The 23,097-nt window shown below is 36.6% G+C and overlaps 2 protein-coding genes and 2 long non-coding RNA genes across 9 annotated transcripts in view; 2 read left to right on the top strand and 2 right to left on the bottom strand.

The window, feature by feature from the left end:
* Positions 1-23,097, bottom strand: part of LOC126927053 (integral membrane protein DGCR2/IDD-like) — a 386,199-nt gene that overhangs the window by 72,838 nt on the left and 290,264 nt on the right. The gene's annotated exons all lie outside the window — the stretch shown is intronic.
* Positions 1-23,097, top strand: part of LOC126927088 (uncharacterized) — a 194,852-nt gene that overhangs the window by 37,658 nt on the left and 134,097 nt on the right. The window lies entirely within an intron of this gene.
* Positions 1-23,097, bottom strand: part of LOC126927056 (integral membrane protein DGCR2/IDD-like) — a 211,178-nt gene that overhangs the window by 120,337 nt on the left and 67,744 nt on the right. The window contains exon 1 of one of the 3 annotated variants that reach the window (XM_050743417.1): positions 20,217-20,251. The exons of 1 other annotated variant lie outside the window; for it this stretch is intronic. The gene's annotated coding sequence lies outside the window, so the exon portion shown is untranslated. Of the gene's footprint in view, positions 1-14,798; positions 14,956-20,216; positions 20,252-23,097 lie in introns of those variants that run through there. One more of the 3 variants, XM_050743411.1, reaches the window with a different exon arrangement.
* On the top strand, positions 20,472-21,859 carry LOC126927099 (uncharacterized). Its single transcript, XR_007715158.1, has 2 exons — positions 20,472-20,838; positions 21,503-21,859. It is a non-coding gene; the product is annotated as an uncharacterized LOC126927099 (long non-coding RNA).

Below are 23,097 nucleotides of genomic sequence, written 5' to 3'. Positions count from 1 at the left end.
CGGGAATCTCCCGATCTACATAAAGATAAAGAAGCTCGGAGAGACTTACGAGTGGAACAAGATCCATAAGACCAGGATCGGCGCGGATGACGGCAACGAGCTGAAGGAGGAACTGGAGGCGCAAGGAAATTAATACCGAGTGCCCTGATATTTACCAAAAAGAAGATGGACATCGATCATCACACCATGCAGCTGTTAACCGGGCATGGGAGTGTGGCGGCACTCGACACTAACTAGTGTCGGACGACGGCAGCGACATCTACAGCTCCCAGTGACAATTACAGCGGACCAGGCCCAACTACTACAACTATCACGCACGTCCAATAAATATATCACGCACACACGGCCACCTCTACATTGGTGACCCCGACGTGATCGACAGCAAAACTGAGGTCTGACCGTGATAGCATTACTGAGAACTTCCATCATCGCGAATCTAGACCTGTGGCAAGCTGGACCCTACCGCTACGACGAACACGGAACGGCCCTTCCTTCAACAAAAACTCGACCCCTCACCGCCGACTCACGCATGCAGGTGACTGGGTACGAAACGATGACCGACCAAGCCAGGAGTGATGTGGCCGTCGCAAAAGTTCATGGGCATTACCACTAGCACGTCATACTAAAAAATGGAACAGAGGCCTACGACCGTACGCGGAACGCCCGCACCGTACTGACAGGTATCCACCGCCACATTGAAGACTTCGAGCAACATCCGCACGAATTGGACAACAATTGGACAATTGGACGGTTTATTACACTAAGATTCTAACGCTATCACTGGTAAGGGGTACTGTGGCGGCACTCGACAAGCCAAGTACCACCACTCGGCACTAACTAGTGTCGGACGACGGCAGCGACATCTACAGCCCCCAGTGACAATTACAGCGGACCAGGCCCAACTACTACAACTATCACGCACGTCCAATAAATATATAACGAACACACGGCCACCTCTACAGGAGTTTTGGGGTCTATAGGAAGAGGATTGGCAAGAGCAGCGACAGCAACTGTCTCGACTGTGAAGACCCTAACGACGATGCAGAGCACGCCCTCTTCACGTGCCCGAAGTGAACGTACAGAAGGATTGAGCTGGAGAACGCTCTTGGCGAGAACATAGACGTGGACAATCTGATCGCCACGGTGACCGCCAAGAACGAGAGCTGAGATAAATTCAGGTAATTTCGCAAGACCGTCATGCCTCACAGGAGGGTGACAGCGAAGGCCTTGAAGGAAGCAAGGAGGAGAACGAGAGCAACAACAACTACGCGGAGCAGTGAAGGCAGAGATACAAGACAACAAAGAACCACAGAAGGAGATCAGCCCAGTATTCTGAACTAGCTGAGAAGATGACGAGAGCAATACAGAATATACAGAATAACTGCCTGAAGAAGAAGATACAACGGGGCATGAAAGGACAACCCTGATGACTGCCGACAGGTTTTACCGGGGTTGTCTGTCCTCGAAGCAAAGGAAAAAGGAGGAGGGGTTTTTAGTGGGTATGGCAACAACATCCGCCCGAGTCCCACATAACCCAGTGATGCGGATCACTGGGTATGCGTAACAGCATTTTCCCCTCCTCACGCAAAAAAAAAAAAAAAAAAAAAAAAATAAACTATCACACTCTATCAATTTTAAGTTGATAATTTCGTTATTATATAATTTTTCTTAGTCTAAACTGAATCCAGGAAGAAGAACTTTCATCCAATTACATACTTCATTAATTCATGAATTATATTCGTTACCGTACGTACAAAAAGAAAGTTGACTGATATAAAAATTCAAAGGATAGAATTTCTAAGCTCGCGATTGGAAACAGATTCAGTTCAATGGTTTAATTTGCCATTTAATTGAATTCTCTGGCAATTTCAGCGAACTGTGGGCTTTAAAAGTGTCCCGCATTCAAACGCAAGACTTCTCCTCCACCTTTCCCTTTCTTTCAATTCCAACCTCAAGTAATTGACCAATTAATTCGACGATATATTTACATGCTTGCAAGGGATTCAAACAACTTCGTTGCGTTAAATTCGCAATTATAACCAACAGGAATGTCTCAATCAATGTGCAGCTCGAAACAAATAAAAGATAATTAACTTTTCAATATAACGATTGATATGTTTGATGAAGAAAAATCTATGAATTTTTAAAAACGTCTCCTAGTACATTTAGCATTTTTATAATAAAAACTTAGAACATACACGCACACATATACTATTCCATGAAATGATTTGCACAGCAATGAGTCTAATCCTATCATATTATAAAGGGATGAACGAACTTTTCCTAATAAATATAACTTTATACAAAATCTTGTTTAAAAAAATTAATTTTTTATTCTCATTAAATTAATTTAATATCAGAATATATAATTTTAGTCGTTATCAAAATTTTATGTCAAATGCGTTCATAGATACATATATAAATAAATGTATCCTATGTATCCTATGTATTTATTGCAACTGAAATCTTAACTTAAATATTTATTAACAATATTCTGACGAATATGCAATGAAAGATAAAAACAACTTTATTTTTCTTATAGAATGTCTCATGCTTCTTACTCATTTTATGTTTCTCGTTGTCAGTGCGTAACTACTTATCAGCCGCAGGAATGCTAAGTTTTACTACTGAGAAACGAAGAGACATATAGATGCAAATATACGCTATCTCGCGTGAAAAAACATCAGATACATTAACCAGAAGGAATATCCGATACATATAAAATTCATAGCGTAGTTATTTATACATACGGAATATTTATTTCTGTATGAAATATTCTTTCTTCTGAATTCTTATTATAAATGTATGTCCATTTCCTACCTTAAAATGTCTCTCCTTTGAAAAACTCCATTTAAATATAACGATCAACAAAATATTACCAATAAATATATTAAAACGAGATGCTGAAAGAACCTTTTAATGAAGTACAAATGATTATTTCAACTTTAATTCTGTTAAATTTGAATTGAATCATTTATAAACCGAACAGGTGTATAAAATTTTATTGCGTAAAAATCGTGAAGCTGAAAATTAGGAACGAATAACGAATGGGTAACCTAGTTTCATTAAAAGGTACGTGTACGCCGATCCGCGTAACAACTTCGACACTCCAATTATTATAAAGCATGTATCCTTCAGAGATTTTTTGCGCGAACGCAAGATACCTTTTACACGTGCAACTGAATAAGTGGAACGTGATTTTCAATATTTCTTCTTGTAGAACTTGTAACAACGTAACTGTTTCACGAATATTTTCCCTGACAGTTTTACAACGATGCGTAGAAATCTCCTTTTCTAATTAATAATTTCAGCATTTCTCTGAACAGTTTCGTTGCGATTAAAAAATATACAAAGCTTACGACGTGGTTGTTTAAAAATATTTATATGGAACAAGATTTCGAATTTGTCACATCAATCGCGATCTCAGCAGGTGTAAATTAATTCGTTCTAATGAACGAATAAATTAAACGGCTCGTGACAAAAATTATCCCTGTCCATGTTTGTCTTTCTAAAACTAATTCAAGGCGAGTTAAATGAATCGCTGTGTACAATATTCGCGCAGCATGTGCTTTAACGACCAGCATGCAAGCGTTAACGGTGTACTTATTAATTAACGGTAACTTATTAATTAATTAAATTCGTGTATATCAAGTTTCCTATCATTTAATAATTTCGTGTAACTACAGAGATTTGATACTATGAAATGAAATATAAAACTTGGTAAAAAAACGCGCTTCGTTAGGAAATGAGGGTGATGATGCAAATATTTTTTGTAGCCATTATATAGAATTTCGATGGTATAATTAATCAGTATCAACTTACCAGCCCCTGACGGGACGAAAGTGACGAAAATAATTTGCAAACAGATGAAGATTGCAAGTATTTTCGAGTCCTTCATGGTTGTAAAAAATCAGGTAATGTTGTCGCTGTAGAATATGGGAAAATCAGGCGTTTCAATATCAGTTGTGCTGGCACTGGAGTGCGTAGACCAGAAATATCTGCGACAAAAATCAGAATACATTTGTTTTCGCATGATTGGATCAATTTTGTGTAGGACTAAGCTGATTGAACCTAACACGGGATAATTGTCCACCTTACGACCATAACAAGCCCGCTTGATTCCCTGTAAGTGCTTGAAATTGATGCTTGTATTCTTTCCAGATTAACAAGCTTTGCCCCCACCCCCCCCTCCCTCTCTATTTCCTTAGATCGAGTTAGACTGCCACAACATATTATCTTTCTTCTTTTCTTTTCTTTCGATCTTTTAAAGCCTTAAATCGCTGGTTATTACAGTGTATACATTCAATTACCCTGTAAGTCGTAAGTACATGTTTTACGTTATTTTTCATTTTCCAGCTAAATTCCACAAAAACAAGAAATATACTTCCAACGTGTTTTCACATGTCTCTAGCAAAGATCTCAAAAACAAGTTGCGGCGCAATTTAAAACGACAAATAGCACCGCGTGTCTCGTTGTGGCAACGCACGTGTAACGTAAATCACATCAGAGACCAGGACACACACACACACACCGCGGGCAGGATGGTGTCCCGGTTGGCATACTTCGAACCCGATGGACCGATGAGGGAAACACATGGCGACCTTGGCGACAATGTATATTGCCGGAGTACCTGAGGATTCATTTATGGACTAACGGTCCTTCCACCAAATGTTCTAGAAGCGTAGCAACGGTCACGTACGCCTACAGGGTAGTGGGGATAATGAGGGAGCAGATGTCACCGAAAGTAAAAAGATTGTAAGAGACTCAGTCTCGTACGGTCACGGCTAGAGCTCAGAAGTGTCTTATAAGTGTATAAACGAAGGAAAAATAAAGTTTTCTTCTTTCTTTTAAATTTCCTTTTATTTTACGTGACACACGCTTCGTCAGCTTTTTAAAAGCGCTCTCTGTCTGCTTTTTTCTCTCTTCACCGCCTATTCGTTTTTTCTTAACGTGTGAAACCGTTTTTACGAGGACGGGAGCACAGAAATGACGTACTGGCAATTCTGTTTCGTGATGACACAAGCAGCCCGGTTTCAGTGAATTAAACCTGGCCCCAAGCTTCCAATTATCTCTCCCTTCCTTTCCTTTATTTTTCCCTTCTATATCGAGTTTGAGGTTTTCTAAATTTCCATTACAATCAACTATGGCTTTTCTCTATTTTATATGTTAGCCGATGATTCATGGCAAAAGCGTCGGCTGTAAAAATATTTGGAGTTGCAACAGCAACAAGTGTGCTTTCTCAAACAGAAAATATTGGAAGCGTACTCGTTGGCAAAACAGTTCACGGATAGTTCGTCCTCTGCTTGTTATTTGTTTCAATACCGTTAGCAAATAAATTCATGAAACATAGTGTGTTTCAACCGTTCGCAGAGAGACGCGATCGCTAGATAACGCGATCGCGTCAACGAGAGTCGTAAATTCTCGTTACGATTAAACAATCGATGCCACGAACTGATTGATCCCCTATTTCTATTACGAGAATAGAGGTGGTTAGGTTTGAGTGTATACGAACAACTATACTGGGTTGGTTGATAAAAGTTTAATAAAAATAACGAAACAACAAGTTCAGTCAAAGATCAACAATTATAAACGAAAAAGATAACAGTCAAGGTTTGTTTAGCGGTTTGCTTATAACGAGACCTATCGCACAAGCAACAGCTTGAGACAGACGTTATGTGTTAGATTCGATTCAATGTGTAACGTTCGACGCGTCACAAGGAACTGATCGACTTTAGATGATTTCTTTGTCTCATCTTTAAGACGACCCCCACTATACTTAGGTCACGCCACCGTTCGCGCCTATGATCACGTATGTCTATTCTTGCGTGGAAAACGTAACGGACAAAATTCGACGTTTCGAGAACTCGCTGCTTGGCGATAGCTATGCGCTCGTCGATACATTGTATATGATCCTGGGGTCAGATAAGACGATCCGACTGCGACATTATAGGGCCGCGAGCGACGGTTAGAAAATACAGCCCGTGGTAAGCCTCGTGGCGTAACATTGAGGTTATTATTTCTAATGTATTTTTCCAGTGTTCTGCCTCGAGGTGTAAGGTTTCTTGACCCTCATAGCATGTGCTTTGAGTTGTAGTCTCCCGCTGCGATGTACTTGTCCCCTAGGTCCTGGAAGTATTCTTCCCACATTTGTGATGTTATTTTGTGTCGCGGAGGCACATATACTGCTGACAACTGGAAGTAGTTGCTACTAGTTTGAACTGTAACGGTGGTTGCTTGTAAATATCCTTTGTTAACTTGGTTGTGTAGATAATGTTTGATATCGTTTCTGACTATCACTGCTGTCCCTCCGTGAGCTTTTCCTGAGGGGTGTTTGGTATCATATATGGTGTAGTATGGTATTTTCAAGTAGCTTTTTGTAGTGAAGTGTGTTTCTGAGACAAGTAGTATGTCTATATTGTTACTGTATATGAATGTTTTAATTTCGAGGGCCCGTTGTTGTAGGCCGTTTGAGTTCCAGGCTGCTATTTTTAGAGTGTCCGTTTTTTATTTTTTGCTTAGCACGTTTGTAATTAGTTGTAGCATGACTGTGATTTGTTGGGTTTGCTGTCTGAGTACTGCGTTTTGTTCGCTTATCATTCTGGATTACGATGTTATCTAATTAATTGTTGTCTATTTATTTTGATACTTATATTAACCATTATTTATAACATAATATACTAAATACAATTAGTATACACAATTAGTATAAGGATTAGTACAAGAAATTTTAAACAGCTTTTTTCAAAAGAACGAATCATTTACGATCCAGGGGTTTTCTGAAACTTTCGTTTCTCGTGATAAGTACTTTATGATGCAATAAAAAATTTTCTCTGAAAATTATACTCAAGATCAATTTCATGATCCATTTTCTCTAACAGATCTCCATCTTCCACAGCTACAACAAATAATTTTTTGACACTCTATACATTTAACATCGATTATAATTCTGATAATTGAAACACCGAACATCAATGTGTTTATTCACTACGCCAACACAGATAACAATTAACATTGATATATAATATATGTCGGAGATGAAAGAACACCGGAACCCCTCCTTGGATTCGCGGGAATACCGTAACGTTGCAACTTAGATTAAACAAATGCCGCTCCGATTATTCGAGATTTATGATCATGAGCGTGTGCTCGAGGCGACAATCAATCGCCGAAAGTAGCCGCGGTCAAAGGGATGAACGTTTTATCTAACAAAGGCGCAGAGTAACTCTATACCTCTCCTTAAAAGAAATAGTCGTAGCGACACGTGGCAGTAAATACTTCAATAGTTTCTATCCCGCGGCCCGCCACACGCAGATTGTGTCCTCCGGGTAAGATGATCGCCGGATGTCGGCATGCCTTTGTAGTGTATGTTTAGCTAACGTGAGAACCCGTTATAGATCTTAAGATTTAGTCAAGCGAAGTCCTTCAAATAGACTTTGTTGCAACTACGGGAAGATAGGAGAAACCTACCTTCCACGAACGATGCCCCCCGTCAACAACCACCCCTCAAGGGCGGTCAGCATCTCTTTCAAAACGCCGATATGGAAATCGACAAATTAGCAACAGCGCTAATTTCCCTCACCTTTGGTACGAAAGCTTTCGTTGACGAATCCGGGGATCTCATGTCCTTAGACACACCCATTATAGTTTTCCTCGACGGCATCATCGAGACGGAGATTCTTTCTTTCGCACGATCTGATCGACGAGTGACAGTACCACCTTACAACCAGTGAATACCTCACATCTAGTTAACAAAGAGTTAGACTTGAACTGTGCGAGAACATACGTTTATCATCCCGTGACCGCGGATTCGTTTCGAACCTAAGATCATTATCACTAGTGCTACAAGTGCCTAATCTTGTTGATAAGCCTGTGCTAGTAAACTCTTTATTGTATCACGGCAATGGCTAATTGTAATGAGAATTCATCAAACGCCCCTCTCCATAATCCTGACCCTAATCCGACATATATATTCGACGATATATATCTGAAAGAATAGAAATTTCATTTAATCGACTATATGACCATACTCGGTTAAGTACCAACAACGACTATCTATCAACCTTATCTTACTTCCTCAAAGATATAGAAAGACTTTAAAAATATCAGCCATGTGATTTGGTCCTTTAAAATTTGGAAGTAATATAACGATAAAATACCATCAAAACCTTTAAATTTCCAATATTCAAGAGAAACTTGAAATCTCGTTTATTTACTCAGCAACAAAATCTTATTTACCTTCAGAGAACCTATACAATTTTTGCACAGCTCAATATCTCTCCTTTAAACAAAACATCAAAGTATGTTGTTCCTAACTTCAAAGGGCTCAACTCAATTTTATGATCAATTTCTCTCGTCCTATACGCTCGTTTCAAAGCTTATAATACCATCTACACCTTTGCCTTGTGTTCCATCCATGGTTCCTATGCATGCAATTTTATTATTATCGTTCCAAAGGATCTTCGCATTTCTGTTTCGCTCGTGATAGGTATTCACATCTGTTTTACCGTGCTGTTTCATCTTCTGGGAACGATATGGTCGGAAATGATATGATGTTGAATACGCACAGGTCGTTAAACGAGAATTAATTCAAGATAGATTCAAACGGAGTTAATTAAGTGATCCCAATTCCACAGCCTTGGGGGCTGAACGCGTTTTCCTTCCGAACGGTTCGTTCGTGTCGAGTGATGCAAATTTCAGCAAGTGTTTCACCTACGTGTTTACTATTAAATTTATTTCTTATCTATCTATATCTTATCTTATGAGAGTTTCGCCTGGTCTTAATTGGTTCTGTTGATTGTTATCATTGTGAAAAGTCGATTCGCTATATATCTTTTGTATAGAGAGCTATTATGTGATGTAAGAGTGTAATGTTGTAATATTTGTGATCCTTACTTTATTAATTTTGTCACTGAGCCGTTCTTTGGTTCGTTGAGCAGTTCATGTTCCCTACTTGTTTCGCTTGGTACTTTCATAATTTTCGTAATTACAATAAAAGGTTTAATTTCTAATAAGTTAAAGATTTGGTCCCTTGCTTTATGATATACGAGAACCTTTGAACTAACAACTTTGAAGTGACAATTGAACGAGAACTGACAAGCTTTCATTTCAATCTATATTTAAGATATTTAATATTTAATCGGTTCTCGTGACACCGAATAAATAATAAATAATAAATTTGAAGGGAAAAAAACAAGAGATTAAGAAAAAATTCTGAAAGAGACACAAATCAGTAGTATTATTTTATATTACTTTGCGAATTACTTTTCAAGCATAAAAATAGTTTGACGGTCACTTGTAGTTCCTCCCTTGCCATTTCATTTATTAAATTCGTTTAATTTCGTAAACAAAATAGCCAATCGTGGCGAATTTGGTGTTTAAAATAGAATTTTGTCATACAGGCTGGTTGGTAATTGATAGTACAAGCGGAAAATTGGTGATTCTACTCGAAAAAAGAAGTCGAAAATATAGAATAAACATTTTTCGTCTGAGACTTTATTTTCGAGAAAATCGACTTTGAATTTTTGATCGGTATGCGTGCAACGCGTGCAACATATTGGAACGGTTTATCAACATAACGTCAATCGAAACACAATCTACAATAAAATCCGTTATAACGAAACGTGATAAAGTGCACGCGTACCGAGCGAAAATTCAAAGTCGATTTTCTCGAAAACAAAGCCTCAAATGAAAAATTTGTATATTATCGACTTCTTTTTTTTTACCAGTTACCAACCACCCTGTATATCCAACAGCTCACTTTTTCTTTGTAAATATTATTAATAATTTTATCAATTTTTTATATTTCCATCCTTCATACAAGTGACAATGAATCATAAAATTTTCATAGAAATCACAAAGATTAGGGGATAAGTATACCACTATATTTTCATATATGTATATGTATGTATATTCCCAAATTACATGATAGAATATGAATAATATTGAACAAAATATAATCAAGTATACAGTACCATGGAAATACAACAGATTACAATTTTCTACCTGTCACCGATTCATCGTCATCTCCTTTCATTCTTTTGACATATATAAAAACAAATTAACCCGTCTGAAATAATCATACCTCGCTCTTTGAATACAAAAATCTATTCAAATGAAATAAAGGGGAAGAAAATAAGAATAAATATAATTACTCAGGTATAATCTTCTCGAGGTATAATTATTCAGTTACAAATGATTCTTCGTTAACACACTACATTGTACACCACTTCTTTTCCCGGTGGCTGAAGCTAATCGTCGACGTTTATAAGGTACGAATTTTGTCAACGGCGCCATCGGAATCTTTATTGAGAAATTAAAATATTACAATTGCCATCACTAAGCTCAGCGTCCACAATACACTATGTTTTTCAAGTTTAGGTGAACCATCGACGATAACCACATCAGATCCGGACCAATACTCAGTGCCAACCTCATCCAGGCATTCGAACTCGCAACATCGGCGTCCAACGCGGAATCTCTTGCACTTGTGTAATAAAAAGAAATCGATTAATTGTACGGATCAAGCGTCACTAGACTACTCGAAAATCCAGGTCATTCAAAGAATAAAAGAAGAAAGAATTGCTCCAATTCCACCATTGCTTTAGCAAAACTAGTATTTGAGAACCATTGGTCAAATATATTATAACACTAAACGTACATTTCGGGAACAATAATTTGTGCTACGAAACAGAATACGATAAAGTTCAAAGGTTACATCGATTTTCAAAATTTTATAAATTCAGGTGTATGACAGTATCAGTCAGCTCTTTTTCTGTCCCCAAGCGCCAAAATTCATTCCGACTACCATTTTACGTATTTTACAGAAGTAAGCCTTCATTCATCTCCCATTCCATCCACCAACATGCTCTCGACGTATTATCTTCTAAGTAAAATATTGATGTTGAGCCAGACATCCAACTGAATAATCTTTTCGGTGTTACTATAAGGTATTTAAAACCAGGGTTTGTGCTTATACGTTAGATGTAATACTTGGCATGAAACCTGCTTATATTGATATTAAATTTATGCATAGTAGGATGTTGGACCATTGTCAAAATGAAATTACAATACACACAGTTTCACCGTGGAAAAGTGGATCTTTCTAGCATGTCTACGCAAATGAAGGTTGGAGGGGGAGGGGGAGGGGGAACTGTACATGCGCCAAACACCGTTACGTTCGTAATTTTTCACACAAATTTACAACTGTAGGGAAAAAATTATCTCTGATGTTTCAGACGTTAGAAATTGACAATATCGCATAACGGAATGCTGTGTTCTAGATATTCTATTTTTGTTACGAAAGTGGTACAAACGAAGTCCACTTAAGAATAGTACAACAAAATCGGTTGAGGTTAGGTTATCATGCAGATATCGCGGCTTTTGCTTTGGAAAGCACGCAACTGCCAGTCTCGTCGTCCCTTGTAAACGAGAGAAAGATATTGTAATTGGTCGGGATTAACATAAAACTCGTCGCATGCGATCAGATGGCCTGAATGTTTAATAAACGAGAGTAGAGTGCGTGCTACGTGGTTCTAGCAGTTTAGGCGGAAACTAATTATTGTAATATATATATATATATATATGTCGGAGATGGAAAAACACCGGAACCTCTCCTTGGATTCTCGGGAATACCGTAATGTCGTAATTTAGATTAAACAAATGTCGCTCCGATTGTTCGAGGTTTATGATAGTGAGCTTGGGCTCGAGGCGACAACCAGTCGCCGAACGTAGCCGCGGTCAAGGGATGAACGTTTTATCTAACAAAGGCACAGAGTAACTCTATACCTCTCCTTTAAAGAAATAGCCGTAGCGACACGTGGCAGTAAATATTTCAAAGGTTTCTGTTCCGTGGCTCGCCACACGCAGATCCTATCCTTCGGGTAAGATGATCTCCAGATGTCAATATACCTCCGCAGTATGTTTAGCTAACTTGAGGACCCGCAATAAATCTTAAGATTTAGTCAAGCAAAGTTCTTCATTTAGACAAACAGTCCTTGTTGCAACTACGGGACGATAGGAGAAGCCTATCTTCCACGAACGATGCCCCCGTCAACAACCTCCCCTCAAGGGCGGCCAGCATCTCTTTCAAAACGCCGATATGGAGATCGACCAATTAGCAACAGCGCTAATTTCCCTCACCTTTGGAACGAAAGCTTTCTTTGACGAATCCGAGGATCTCATGTCCTTAGACCCACCCATTATAGTTTTCCTCGACGGCATCGTCGAGACGGAGAGTTACTATCCGGTACGATCTCGACGACGATTCAAGTAACTCTCGGATACGTAGTGATGGCCCCATGCATTAACATTGAGTACAACTTAGACGCTAAAGAAGAGTAGAGTTCGTCATCCCGTTGACCGTGGATTCGTTATTGAGCCTAAGATCATTGTCATTAGCTTCTCGAGTATCAAATTATCGCGATTACTTGTCCAATTCCAACATGGTCATGTTTGCACTAGTAAATATCTCCTCTATTGCATAGTGATCACGTCTAGTGTCAATAGGGATTCGTTTACGCCCTTAACCCTAACTCTAATCGTAACGCCAACCCGACATATATATATATATATATATATATATATATATATATATATATATGTCGGATTAGGGTCAGGATTATGGAGAGGGGCGTTTGATGAGTTCTCATTACAATTAGCCGTTGCCGTGATACAATAAAGAGTTTACTAGCACAGGCTTATCAACAAGATTAGGCACTCGTAGCACTAGTGATAATGACCTTAGGTTCGAAACGAATCCGCGGTCACGGGATGGTAAACGTATGTTCTCGCACAGTTCAAGTCTAACTCTTTGTTAACTAGATGTGAGGTATTCTCTGGTTGTAAGGTGGCACTGTCATTCGTCGATGAGATCGTACGAAAGAATGACTCTCCGTCTCGACGATGTCGTCGAGGAAAACTATATTGGGTGGGTCTAAGGATATGAGATCCTCGGATTCGTCAAAGAAAACTTTCGTTCCAAAGGAGAGGGAAATTAGCGCTGTTGCTAATTGGTCGATCTCCATATCGGCGTTTTGAAAGAGATGCCGGCCGCCCTTGAGGGGTGGTTGTTGACGGGGGGCATCGTTCGTGGAAGATAGGTTTCTCCTATCTTCCCGTAGTTGCAACAAAGTCTATTTGAAGGACTTCGCTTGACTAAATCTTAAGATCTATAGCGGGTCCTCACGTTAACTAAACATACGCCACAAAGGCATGCCGACACCCGGCGATCATCTTACCCGGAGGACAAAATCTGCGTGTGGCGGGCCGCGGGATAGAAACTATTGAAGTATTTACTGCCACGTATCGCTACGACTATTTCTTTTAAGGAGAGGTATAGAGTTACTCTGTGCCTTTGTTAGATAAAACGTTCATCCCTTTGACCGCGGCTACGTTCGGCGACTGATTGTCGCCTCGAGCCCAAGCTCATGATCATAAATCTCGAACAATCGGAGCGGCATTTGTTTGATCCAAGTTACAGAGTTGCGGTATTCCCGCGAATCCAAGGAGGAGCTCCGGCGTTCTTTCATCTCCGACATATATATATATATAGAAGATTGCTTAGAATTTGGAGCTTAATAACATATCTCAAAATCATTGACATTAAAGAAGGTGAACCTTACTTACGAAATTTCCTTCCGTCAAATGATACATAAAAATTGAAAAAAATAATATACATAGTTTTGACTTTCTTCCGCATTATAATTTGAATCACTCGATTTATTCGACTAAAGATAATCAAGCAATAACCTCACTTTACACGTATTCTCATCACGTGAAATAGATCACGTCAGGGATTTTCAAAAGTCGATGGAATATTAATAGCGATTAATTATTTATGGATGTATTCTGCACGGTTAAAGCAATCGCCTAGTGAATTATCGAGTTCCAGGAATATGAGCGGTAAACAGGATTGCAGCTATAAATGACTCTCTAACGTGTATATTAGAGATGAATTTGATCATTTATCCTCATAATATGAAATACGCTTTCAAGTGGAAATCATAATTAACAATTTCTGGCAGCGAAAAGTAAATAAATCGATACGTTTAAATCAATATTAGAATTTCTTAATATTTTTATCAAATATTTTTATCAAATATTTTAACATCGTAGAAGTGTCGTTGGAGAGAAATATTAGGTTGTTCCAAAAGTTTCTTTCGTTTTCTAAAGAAATGATAGATGTACGATATTTTTTGTTTTATATTATTTTATTGAATTATGTGCGATCCACCTTTCTCCAATTTAATATAAAATAACATAAAACAAAAAATCTATCATTTCTTTATAAAACGAAAGAAAATTTTGCAACAATCTAATAGAAATTTAGTTTTAACACAATATAAAAATGGATTGTTATGCCCTTAGGAGATAAGAACAATATGATTAATATTAATAATGAATACGTTAACGTAACGTAAAGCAGCTTTTGCAGAAGGCTATTACCTGAAAATGTTTACTAAAGAATGATAACATGAATTTTCTTAAGTACCCCATTTGATACTTAATCTACTTTGTAAATACTGTACGTCCTAACTTTGAAAGAATGCAATTTTAGCCAGAATGTTTCAAATTACCTAGCCGTATTGTTTCCTTGTAATATAATTTATATTTACATTATCTCGCGTAATTCTTTCCACTTTATTGACTTCTAAACGTTAATGTAATATAATTTTTATAATATAATTTTAATCGAAGTTATTTAAAATTTGTAGTATCTCATCCCTACTAGAATAATATTAACAAATGTGCAGAGCTCAAGTCGAATAACACCGGCTCAGATAAATGATCATCAAACTTACTTTTGTTATCGTCGATGTCAGTGATTTTGAACCAGCCAACGTCCATGGCAATCAATATTATTTAGCCGGTCTTAACGCAATGTAAAAAGCAAAAAAAAGAGGAAGGAAGGAACAGGGAAGCAAAGAGATAAAACGAATTTTTCATTTTTTCGAAACTAGATCGAGTTTCAAGCTGCTCGTAAAAGAGTCTGTAGCCAATCCGACTAAATTCGACGAACCGCGCTTGAAAATTCCCAGAGAACTGTGATAACCATCGAAATCTGTACAATTTGTCGATTCATCGCTTGATTAAAAAATGGAACAAAATGAGGCTGATCAGCCGGCCTTTCAACTTCTAATGATCCCTATCGTTTTACCCTAGGTTGAATGCTACGATATAAGCCGAAACAGCTATAAGTAGGGTTCACGTGATTGCCGCCATCTATTATTCACGCGTTACACATTCGCCAGACGGACGCGTCTAACGGTTGACATTGTTTTCTACCCTCAGTTCCAACGCAATTACGTTGCTACGTGCAATCAAGTCTCGAGTGAAGCTAATGATAAGTTGTTGTTCGATCCTACACAATTACTAAAATTATTCAAATTAAACTAATTTAGTCTAAAAAAACAAGTAATTTCGTTATATATTTCCTTTCATAATAAGCCATGGTTGGAATATAGTAGCTGACGAAAATATTCGTATATTTGTAGAAACATTTTAGGGCTGTATTATGCATAACGGCACTATAGAATTAATACTGTAACAGAATTCTACTATCATGGTTATGCTGGTAATATTCGAAACAAATCTGAAAATCTATGTAGATGTTGTAAGATATTCAGTACGAGTACTTTGCATTACTGTTATGTACATAATCACGACGAGATAAGGAAGGTACTGTTCTCTATTGCTCATCGCTACCCGTTGCTAGTAGCAACGTACTATGCATATATATCTCGTAAAGATTTTAAATGTAGCCAACGAGACCATTTTTAATATTTGACTATCGTGACCCATTACAGTTTCATCACTTTCGATTAATTGAACACGACCCGCACCTTAAGACTAAAATACACAATATAAGTATGGCACAGAAAATCTTTTAAAATTTACGGACGACTATTTATGGTATTTAAAGGCAGCAAAGATAATAATTAGCTGCGGATTTTCCTCGAATCGTAGCATACAATATGGAATCTGATTATTAAAAATTACAATGGAAATACAGTGGATTTCCATAAGATATTCGTGCTTGTGGCATTTTGGAAATAAATTATTAACCCAAATGGACGACCTCGATACTCGAGAAATTTTGTGAAGCTGACGTCAATGGCGATATGTACTGTTGTTGTGCTATCATTTCATAGTAAGCTGTATTGATTGCACTTCTATTCGCGGAATTGATTTATTCCACACAAAAGTTGACAACAATAATCGAAAAAAGAAAAATATATTACCGCCTTTCACATCAGCATACACAAGCACATAGGATTTCACACGAATATACACACTTGTAAATTCGACGAAACGATCAAATTTAATTATTTTTCGATTTTTCGGGCATCAAGTACTACATCAAACGTTACACATCAAACGTTAAAATACGGCGAGCATACAAAATGTACAAACCACTCTAAATTAATTAACTTTGAACGTTATTGATTAATTAAAAAAACCACTGTTGCGTTGAGTTTTACATTTTAAAAAGTTGTTATCCGTTTTTGCTTTGTTTAAAACTAAAAACAGGACTACGTTCATTGTAAGTCGTAAATATCCCTTTTATTTATTTAAACAAACAGATATTTAAACAAACAATTTATAAATATATAATTTATTTACGTATATTTGTAATATCTGTTTTATAAATTTGTACAACCATTTATCCATTTATCTATTTTATTTGCATATAATTTTTATAGACTTTTTTTTCTTTTCTTTTTTTTTTTTTTAAGAACGAAAAATTGTGATTCTATTTTAAGACATGTCAGGCTGAAGCGATACGCGATATATATTTCTATTCGGATTTCACCATCGTCGTAATCGATGCTATTGGAAACGTTTCACGATAGACGTCTTACAAGCGCTTGCAATGTCCGTCATGTGTAAGGCTCTACCACTGAATCGCGGCTGCCATTTAGTGATTAAGGTCGATCACTTAGAGACGTTAATCCGCCATAATGGTGAGCAATACATCGAAGCCATTATTGAAAGCATAGTTACGCTTTAATTTCATCGATCTTATTCACAAATAGAAGTGTACAAATTATAGGATTTCCAAATATTTAGTTTAGTTAAAAGGAGATATGAAAATGACAGGTATATTCAAAGGATAAAACAGAACCGTACGATTGTAAAGTTTCAAATCATTATAACTATTTAAATTTGAAAAATCCTACTATATTTATACAATATATTTTTATTAAGAATGGAAGAAATTTCGAAAAATACGACAACACTTTTTACTGTCGTCTTGAAGCACACCATATGTTAAGCTTCTTCGTCGTTACAAATTTTATCGCGGATGTAACGAACGTTTCGAACATGTAGCACGCACGCGTCAACGCCTACATTTGGATTTTAAATATATGTTTTATGCATTAAGTGTATTAACTTTCTTGCGCAATTTCTTTCAATTTGTTACGATATGGAGGGTTTAATTACGTTTAAGATATCTATCTGAATCCTTTAAATTCGAAGTTCTTTAAAAAATTACGTTACGTAAAATAATCGTTTTTCCACTTTATTGTATCATAAAATAGTTACTTAAATTCATATTACTTAAAGAATCTTCCTACAGAAAGAATAAAAAAGAATAAAATCCTATATGTTAAATTTTACGTGATTGATGGAATACATAGCGATGACGAGAACTAACTACAGACAACAAGAAACTATTAGCGAAGGCAACTGGTGACTATGAATGTCGTCTCTATAATATGTGGCGACTAAGGAGAACAACTACCAACTACGGATAACAAGTAACAACCAACTGTCTCGTTTCTAAGAGGCAACTAACTTGCAATTATCCTCCTTTGATGGTTTCTGTAGCGTGATATAGGTCTTGAACGTAGTTAAAGAATATGGTCGCTGCTGAATGGCGATTTGACAGCAAAGCGATCCCGCCAGTTCAAAGCTTGACATTACAAGCTACCGAAAACCATTAATCTTGTTATCGAATATCTAGCTTTCAGAAGAACCCTTGTGATATGATATGACGTCATGACATTTTTATGACGAAGACGAACAAACACCGACCTCTAACGAAACAAATTTTTATTAAGTGCCGTATGTGGGTTGCAGGCCGGCCAACCAAGGAAATTTATCGAATGTATAAAGTAAAATATATACGAATATATTCGATATATCATAAAATGCCCGCGTTACATCATCTAACAGCATAAAGAAAGCTAAATTTAAGGAATTAAAAAATTGAAATACCAATTATAAGAGAGTTAATTAAATTCAAACCTATCCTATGGTCCTAACCTAACCTATGGTCTCATAAAGACCTATATTTCCTGGAAATTGATATCGTTCGAATTCTAAATTCTCCTTAGAAAGTATCATAGAGAAAATATGAAACTTGAAAAGTACATCACGCTGATGCCTCGATAAACCGTCGTGTCGATAAATCCATGTGTTCGAGCGATGAATTTTCCCCAAACAACAAAAAACTGAAGGAAAATCTTCTTTGAAGGACGTGACAAGGTAGGGGAAGCGGTAACAATGATCACGCGATAAACTGATGGTGTACGTATAGAACGAGTGTTGCGAGAGAATTATCGAGAAACAAAAAAAGAAAAAATAATCGTCGGCCGGCGCGACTATACGCTGTCGACGGCCAAACAGCGACTGAGACTAACTGAAACGAACTCTGTCGCAGTATGAGCACGGGCTGCGTTCGCGGATCGATCGAACACGTTCTGCGCCTCTCCGCGGCACCGGCGTCAAAGCCACGCCCGATGGCTGCAACGCACTGGTGCACTTGCAACATTAACCACTGGTCCTTCCTTTTTCGTGTGATATTATACCAGCATCTGCGATGCCATTTCAAAGACCGCAATCAAAGCATTAAATGCCAGATTAGAGCGACGCGATAATATTACCCGAATATTCGTCCGTAAATGTTACCGTATAGATGTTTAATTAAGCATTATTATGCTTCGAATAATTTACTATCACATGTTCCACAAGAAAACATATGTTTCACTTTTCCCCGTAGTATGATTGTAATTTATAACAAATATTTATAATTTATAATTTGAAATATTTATAATTCACTGAAAGTATCTTCCTGTCACGATCATAGACGTAAAATTTCAAATTAAAAGTACCAAATTAAAAACATATGGTATCCCGAAACCAAACGTACGACATGGCGAATCACGATGATACGATAAAAATTGATCTATGTCTTGATTTATTCAAACAGAACGAACTTACTCGAACTTTTCCAGAATAAACGATTTATCCGATAATATCCGTCACCAGCTTCTCTTCCTTCAACGGTAACAACTGACACCGAAAGCTCGAGAGACCCGAACGGTGAGACGTACCCAGAAGCAATGCAGTTACCTGGGCAAAGAGTCCCAAAGACCAAGGACGTAGGAAATTTCGAGAAACGGAAATGGAAACTGGAGTGGCGCGTCAATCAGCACTGACGGAAACTAATAAAAATGGAAAAAACCAAACTAATTCGTTTCACAAATTATTAAAACGATATTATTGAAAATTTCACTCGATTTTCTCACTGCACACGTCAATATTTGTCGAAATATCAATATTAAAAAGTTAATAAAAAAAATATCCTCTTTCTTCATACCTGTCTTTCTCCCGGGCGGCGAAGGAATACTAGAATGTTCGAGAACAACGGATACTTTTTGATTTTATCTCGATATCAATTTCAATCTTTTTAAACGAAATATAATCTGAACGATGAAACGTTTGATCAAATAATGTTCTTCGTTCGATGCTAAAGGAAATTGAGAAGAAACATCGAAAATTCGTTAATAATTAAAGAATAATTAATAAAAGAAATTCGTTAATAAAACGAATTTCTTTGTTTCTGTTAGATAATAAACTTGATATACGTATTGGTTTTTAAAATCAATATAGCTAACCAATGGGCACACTTTTAACAAGGGTGATGGAACATACCAAAAATCTTTCAAGATGGTCTTGGCAACGGAAGAGTCGAAAATATGACAATTATGAATGAAAAATTCTAATATTTTACAGCTGGCAACGATAAACAACTCCAGATATTCTCCTAATTAATTTACAACAAATTCGCGTATATGATCGATAGCTGACGTCACTGTGTCCCACAGCCCTTGTAAAACGATAAGAATTTCCTGGAAAAACTTGTAGCCACGAAATGAAAAAGATGATAAAACTTCTAACAAGAGTACTGAGACGAGCAACTTTGTACTTACCCCTTCGGAGTAGGGAACGTGATTAAACGTCCGCGAGTTCGAAACTTTTGTAAGTCACTGCACGGCCGCTGCTTATGGTGGAAATGTAATAGATATAAGTACAGAGCGCGTGAGCGAACTAAAAACGCGATATAGGGGTAAAGAGAGAGACCGTTCCGTCCTTCTCTAATGCCCGCGTACTTGTACCGGAAATGTGTAACAACGGTAAACGAGCGCCGTCAGTGTCCACTAGTGTGCATGCCTGATTAAACAAGGACAGAAAATGCTTATATACAGCCTTCTCTTTCTATTTCCATGTCGCATCCATCTTACTATACAGTAGACAGGATTCGACTATTCCATCATTATATTCGCACACTGCTTACGTGTGAACTAACATTGCCATGACAACAAATCGTTCGTCTCCTGTTTGATGCTCAATTTTCAACGGAGTTGAAGGGAAACTTTATAAGAGAAAGGAAGTGACGGATTGTCTCAAAGTAATAAACGAAAATTCTCGTAACTATCGAAAAACGATAGTCAATACAAGGATATCATTATCACATTTAAAACTATTACAATGAACGGTGATTTATCGCTGCAAGGTACCACAAATAAGATATCTCATAATTTGCGAAAAGAGGTAAGGAATATTCTAGATTTTTGACTTTGGAACTTCCATGACAGTCATGAGTGTGTTTTGTCATTGATTTGCCATATTGCGTTTTTCACAATTGTTGTTCATTTTTTGTGATATTTTACACTCGCACATAGTATCTATGATTTTTTCTTTCGATAATTCTTATAATTATTGTCAATAATTAATTATTTATAACCATTTACGCTGTATTATATATCATTAAGATTTATCTTTGCACGTATCAAGATAGTAGATAACAAAATTATGTTTATATATTTATATTATGTGTATATATTTAGATATCTTCTTAGTTGCAATTTTTTCGAATAATATCGGCGACCAATCGAAATAGAAATTAGTGCGGAAAGAGGGGAAGGAACCAAAATTTGAAAATCGACATCGGTAACTCAGTAGTTATAGAGTAACTCAATCGATAACGTAGATTAACTAGTTATAAATGAAAATATATTTAAATTCAAACTTTAAAAATTAGAAATTAAAAAGCAGAAGGCAAAAAATTATCGCCGAGGATTTATATAATAATAAATAGACAGTACATTCTTTTTGTCTGTCTTACCTAGAAATAAAACAGTTAATTGATGATTATCGTATAGTGTGTACTCATAGCATAAAATTTGTTCAATGAATTAAAAATTATATTTTTTAGATATGTAGACATTAGCGATGTATTAATCCGGGAAGCTCGTCTACCTCGGAAATATCGAGTCTGCGACAACGTCGATTTTGAAATTATTCTTACAGAATATGAAAATTATTACAAGATGAAATTCCAAAAATATCCTATATTGTGCAAGAAAATAACTGAAAAGGAAATAAAGACGAGGGAAATGACAAATGCGAACAAAGTGTAAGAATTTAAATTATTTAACACTATTCAACGTTCTCAACGTATTCAACGTATCGATTACGATATCATTCAATCTTTGAAGAAGTAGTAAAACGTGTCAAATCTGTTAGCAAACAAACGAGAAGTGAGTCTGTATCTGGGTCTGTGAAAGGGAGGAATGCACAACAGAAGATGAGGGGTGATGCTACGGATGATATTAATCTCGCAATGACAGTGACATCAATTTTCGCCAATGAAAGCGATGAATCTTCATCAGAAGAGGAGAGCTATTTAACATCTTAATGGAACAATCCACGCAATCAAAGATATCAAAATAGGCTCAGAAGCTTTATATAGACAATCTGGAATTATGGAAGATTATTGAAGACATTTCATGCGTAAGTTATTTTCGATTAATATACGTATTGTAAATACTGATTTCAGTAAAGCTTTAAATAACGAATTACATAACATTTACGGAAATTAATACGGAGATTATGCGCCATTTCATCTTTGTATTGTCGCAGGAAATCATACTAACAAAATTAAATGTATATTGGGACAACATCGTAGGCCTAGAGGAATGTAAATCTGCTATTAAGGAGGCCATTGTGTATCTCCTCAAGTACCTTATCTTTTTTAAAGGCCCATTTTCTCCCTGGAAAGGTATTCTGCTATACAAGCAATTACGAAATAAGGAAGACGATGTTGGCGAAGGCAGTCGCAACAGAATGCCAATGCACCTTTTTTAACATAACGGCCAGCTCATTGGTGAGCAAATGGAGAGGTGATTCCGAGAAGTATATCCGTGTAAGTTGATTTCCTTTGTCTATGAAGAAGAGATTCTGGAATATATCTATCATATATAATAATAATCATATATAACTAGAATAGTTGTTTGGAAAACGAAATGATATTACGTTCGTGATGAAACAATGAATTTAAGGAATTTTGAATATAATATTTAATAAATAATAAATACATTTGTTAAACTGAACAGGTTTTATTTGAACTTGCCTATAATTTTTCGCCTACAATTATTTTTATCGATGAGATTGACTGGATAGCCACAAATAAAGGAGTAAACTGTACATTGTCTGAACCTGCAAAGAGATTCAGATCAGAACTTCTTTCTAGATTGGATGGATTAGTATCTAACGAAAATTCTAATGTAGTTCTTTTGGCTGTAACTAATTGCCCTTGCTATGTATATCACGCTATTTCAATGTTTTCTAAGTAGAAAATATCTTAATATCATAATTATTCATTATCTTAATCTTAATTATTGTGTTGTGCGGAATATTCCTTTGTTATTATTAATATAACAGAACAATAATATTTATTGTAAATATATTATTAGGGACATTGATGCAGCTTTACGCAGATGCCATGAAAAGAAAATATACGAATCATTA

This window comes from Bombus affinis, unplaced genomic scaffold, assembly GCF_024516045.1.
Source record: "Bombus affinis isolate iyBomAffi1 unplaced genomic scaffold, iyBomAffi1.2 ctg00000070.1, whole genome shotgun sequence".
Classification (NCBI taxonomy): domain Eukaryota; kingdom Metazoa; phylum Arthropoda; class Insecta; order Hymenoptera; family Apidae; genus Bombus; species Bombus affinis.
Note: the sequence above shows the minus strand (reverse complement) of the source record. Positions and strands in the feature narration are given on the sequence as shown.